Consider the following 5,656-nt stretch of genomic DNA (forward strand, 5'->3'; position numbering starts at 1 on the left):
GACTAAAATTTATTCCTCAGCTAATGTTATCAAGTAATGAATGCCACTTCCTGATTGTAGAAATGGCACTTTATGAAATTACTCCATGCTCCTAAGTCTTTATTCACTCAACCTTTTTACTATAAAGACTTTCATCTCAGCTTCAGCTCTAAATCACTTTAGTCATGAATAATGGACTAACAATCCTGCGTACTTGTGAATTATTTTAGATATTTAAATTATTGTTAAAATTTACATTCTCACTTCATGTGACAGAGTGCCTAACTGACTATGCACTTAATATAGCAGTTACTTCCTCAGACTCTCACAGAATATTAAAGAACATGGTGAGTCATTAGCACAATGGGGACATAAACAATTGAACAAGGAGGAATACTTCTTCAGACTGGAAGCATTTTCACCTGCACTGTAGAAAAATTCAAAATTACTATCCTGCTAGATGCCCAGGCTGTTTCCTTAGTAGAAACAAATAAAGTGCTGTATAATAGCACATTTCAAAGATGGATGAAAAATAATAAGATTTCAAGACATAATGGTATAATAAATGTATCACCAACTTTTTTTAGCTAAAAAAGTTATTATTTTTAATGGAAGAAGAGGTGTTGGGTTTTTTGTTTGTTTGTTTGTTTTCTTTTGCTTTTCTATTACTGTTTGCAAAGTTTTCTAACTCAACAAACGTTGATAATTGTCCAGTGAATGGGGCCATTAATTTAAAGGTGAAACTGAATGAGGTTTAAAATAATAGTCATGTATATCCTTATATCTTGAGAGGTAAACTAAGATAAAGTTTTAAACCCCAGAAGATTTTAAACAATTAGAAACAGTAAACCCCAAGCACTGGCTATGCCTGGATTGGTGAAAACTTGTGTGACACTACTTGACAGTCCATCATCTCCCTCTCCTTTTCCTTTTCCTCAGAAGAATATAGCATTTGTGACACAGTTAAGCAAATGTGAGAACCAAATCAATATCAAACACAGATTCAGTAGTAAATAAAACTGATAAAAATTTTCATTTATGTTCAAAGAAAATTTACATTTCTGAAGAGTGTAGATGTCTCCACACTTGATATCTAACAAAATAGTATACTAAGATCTATGCCTATTTATATTTGATACTTTCATATCCATTGGATAACTGATACAGTTTCCATCTTCCAACTTCTAGTCATCCTAATTATGATTAAATTTTTTGATATTTTTCATAACAAAGAAGTATTTTTTCTAGTCAAGAATAAGTTCACTACAGAGAATATCCAAAAAATAGGTTCTGGCGTTTATCTCTCCATAAAGTTTGCTTTTTCTTGTTATTGCTTAATGTTAATTTTCCTTTCCAGAAGACCCATCTGAAAATATTTTCAATATTAATATGCTTTTTTAGTATGCTCCCAACTCCAGTTTGTCAGTTATGTATATCATCTGGACCAGAGTTCATAATATATTTTCTTATTCCTTTTTCTGTAAGTGCTCTGAATCTGTCTACAGTCCATAACTTGTCTGCATATATGACAAAATCAAGTTGGAGCTGCAAGACACCAGCAGGTGTAAACTCGATTTTGCAAGACCAATCCATTCATATCTAAAAACTATTAAGAGAAGAACGATGAGGCACATTTTTTCCCATCACAATGGACAAAAGCAAGGCTAAATGTCCTTGTGAAATATTTCAACATGTATCTCAAAACCAAAGTGTACCCTTACCAAAAGGGTACTCTCTAGGAAGAAATACATATATAAGAATCATAAAAGACTTCAGAATAAAATTACTTTCTCTAGTTACTCATTTTTTAAAAAAATGCATACTTTTGATTTACTCTTATTTAATAAACAACATTCTTTATTATTTCAGTTTAGCTCAAATTTAATTTATTCATTGTAATTTCACTTGACTAACTGCTTTTCAATTCCATTAACATTTTCACCTGAACTCAAGCCTGGGAAATAATTTCAAGTGAAGATTAACAATGAGGTTGACTTGAAAACAAACAAAAGAACAAAAACCCAAAACCCAAACCAAAATAAAGTCTTCATCAGAGGTAAAGTAAAGCATACTTTCACAAAGAAAATAAAATGCTTTTCATAAGGGAAAATACTAGTCTTTTCATGAAGGACAATAATAAGTTTCACTAGCATAAATATAAATAGAAACAAGACAAAGAGGCAATGTCAAAACTGATTGGGGCATAATCCTTGAAGTTTCATACCTTAATATTTAATTAATGTTAAATGAAAAGTTTCATACTTAACGTTTCATAAGGTAGTTAGATAGATGATTATGATAAAGTATATTTTTTTATTTTCTAAAAGAACATATTCTTTTCCATTCTGGTTTATCACAGGATATTGAATATAGTTCCCTGTGCTATACAGTAGAACCTTGTTGTTTATCCATCCTTTATATGGTAAAGGATATTTTTTATTTAATATCACTTCCAATTTGATGGAAGTTTTAAGTCTCCATGTGACAGAATAAGCTTTGTTTTTGCTTAACACTGAAAGGAGCCACAAACTCCAGATTTTTAGAAATATATATTAAGATGATGACCAGTGAGCTCTACATATATATTTTATGACTTTTGATTAATCAATGAGCAGATTATAACCTGAGATTCAGGGGATGAAAGGAGACTAATATCCCCATAGGAAAACAAACACTTTGATCATCCAATGATACATTCACTCATCAAATATTTTCTGAGCATCTACTGTGTTTTACATAGTATATGAGGATTTGTGGTACAATGGGGGAAAGACATTTTAGCTGTCTCAAGAGCAGTCAGGGATCTAACTTGACACTGCTGAAACCACGCCCTCCAGTGGAGTGAGTCAATTTGACATGCTTATGAAGCAATCAGAGATGCTGCTTGTTTCCTTGGCAGTGCACCAACCTAACTATATCTGAGTACTGTTCTTTTCTTTGACTCTTGCACCTCATTTGTGATATTAATTCATTTATTCTTTAATATATCATCACACTCCTGTTAGAAGATGAGCTCTTTTAATTTCAGAGCCAGTATCTGTTTCCACTTCACAGCCCCCTGATATTCTTAGTTGGATACAGTGGGTGGTACAAAACCTTGCTTAATTAATGGCTTATTCCAGACCTAAAGGCTTGGATGACTTTGAACTAGTCACAACAACAGGCTGAATTGATAAAAATGCATGCCCCAAAAGACAAAAGACAGAACAGGAGAGAAAATAGGTGAATGAATTTCATCATCAAGAATCTCCTAGGGCCAAAGTATACCGTTATTCTTGCCTATCAGTTGTCTTCATGAGGATGTAAATCAGAGTTATAGAGTAAAAGTCTCTGACCACTTAAGAGTCTTGATTCAAAAAAAGTCCAGAATGGACTACAGCTAAAATGTAAAAGAGTGGCAAAGGAGAAAACACATCTACCATTGAAGGAAGTGTCTACCTATGTCTACCTGTAAAGAAAATATTTTACATTAAAATTTAGATGCTAAAGTTTAGATTTCCTCTGAATTAAACTCTAATAAGGACATCAGATAATTTTCAGTCTTCATGAAATACCTTTCTCTGTATTGCTTATACTAGATATTATTTAGTAAAGAGTGATTCCAAAAAGAAGTTCCCATTAAAAATGTTCAATCTGTGTTTAGTATGTTGCATAATTTGTAGTAGCCATCTGTGAAGCATCTATCAAAAAAAATGAATGAACCAATCAATGTATAAAAACTGGAAAATGATTAACCAAGGAAATAGTTTTGTTTATTTTCCTGATTTACCTGATATTTACTTTGTATGCTGAATATGGAAAAATAAGACCACATCAATAATCCTGTCTATAAATAAACATTTGCAGGTAGTGGTCATAGCTGAATTTCATTTGAGGAAAGATTTAAATTAGATGAATTCCTGACATAGTCTTTGTTCAGAATAATCGGAGACATGGCTATGAAGTAAGAGTAACCATTTCAGAAAGCCAAGTTTTTAGTAGAATGATGAGAAACATTACTTGAAAGAGGGTAGCTCCTGTACTTTTTACCTAAAGCTTCTCACTTGTACAACAGCTGATAGGGAAAGTGACTCTCAGAGTTGTAGCTACTGTCATACTTCTGTCCTTCCTCACACCTTGGCTTGAAATGTGAAACAGACATGGGAAAGCTGGAGAGGGTGGGAGGGAAGAAATCAACCAGTAAAGCTGGTTGGAGCCTGTGAGGGAGCCTGCTAAGAACTCTGATTTTATAAATTTTTTAAAAATTATATATATTATAATTACATGTAAAACATTTCCAATGGTCTAAAACAAAAGAGATCAGAATTCTACAATCATTCAATTATATGGAGTTCCTTTAGAAGCTAGGGACAGACTGGTTGTTTGTTTTGGTTTTTGTTTTTAATGGTCTGTGACACTGGTACCAGCCAAGCACCAGTTGGGAGAAAACAAAGCACATTAGTTGTTTTAGCAGAGAGAATTTAACATAGGAAACTGTTAACCAGATGTTGGAGGGCTAGAAAGTCAAATTTTAAAAATGAGAAAGAAGGAAGAAAGAAAAGGAAAAGAAAGAAAAAAGACACAGAGGTAACATAGTTATGAGTGACTGTGGGAAGCAGCAAACACCTATACAGCTTAGGACACAAAGGAAGAGCTTGGGGTTATCAGAAATGGAAGCCTGGCAGAGGGCCCCACAGAACTGGGCCTCAGACTTCAGAAGAGAGGACACTGTCGGCTACTCCTGGTAACTCCAAGGGTGGGCAAAGAGACTGATTCTAGGCTGCTAAAAAAAAAGCGCTGCAACCAAGAAAGGGCTGCGGTTGCTGCCACGGTGAGCTGTCATTGCTGCAGGACAAGGAAAGGAAGAGCCAGCAAAGAAGGAAGCCAGAGTTTCCCTCCACCCGGCCAGCCAGCCCCCCTCTAGTGCACCCTACTGGCCAAGGGAAAATGCGGTTCGCCCCCATCCAGGAATCACAAAGCTGGTCTGAAGCTGGAAGATAACAGCTTAATAACCAGCACTGAAGTTTAATCAAGGAAATTGGGATGTGATAACAGATAAGATTCCTTTCCTTTTAAATCATTATATTATTTCTGTGGAATAACTTGAGCTGAGGTCCTGACTCCAGAAATAGCACAGAGCGTGTCCAGAGGCTTGATGGTTGAGGACTTCTGAGAGCAAGAGAAAAGGTGAAGACTTTCAAAGCACGAGTTTGTCATCAGATCTCCCTTTTTGAGTCTCCTTTGAAAAGAATCCCTTCCTGGGTCATGCAATGACATTGTCTACAACACTGTGCTGACTATATACCTTACTCTACACTGTATATAAATATAGGCTAAAACCACATAGGGCCTGGCTATATTTAGTATGCCCCACTTATCATGGGAGAGTTAATTTGTACATTCATCTTTTAAAACTAATAATGAATTTCTAAAACCTTTTAAACAGGCTTAAGTTTTGTAATCTATTTATTGAACATGCCTGCAATGAAAAATTAATTATTAAACAAGTGCCTTGGGAAGACATCAGTGGCCTTGTCACCCATACACTAGATTGATAACATGTCAGTTCTCAGACCAGGGAGGGAGCTGACAACTCTCAAATTTAAACCTGGAAGGGTAATGCTAAGCATATCATAGCATAAGTCACATTTTTAATTTATTTTTTATTAAATGTTAGAGAGAATAAATTCATCCATGC

Source organism: Eschrichtius robustus, chromosome 18 (assembly GCF_028021215.1).
Source record: "Eschrichtius robustus isolate mEscRob2 chromosome 18, mEscRob2.pri, whole genome shotgun sequence".
Classification (NCBI taxonomy): Eukaryota; Metazoa; Chordata; class Mammalia; order Artiodactyla; family Eschrichtiidae; genus Eschrichtius; species Eschrichtius robustus.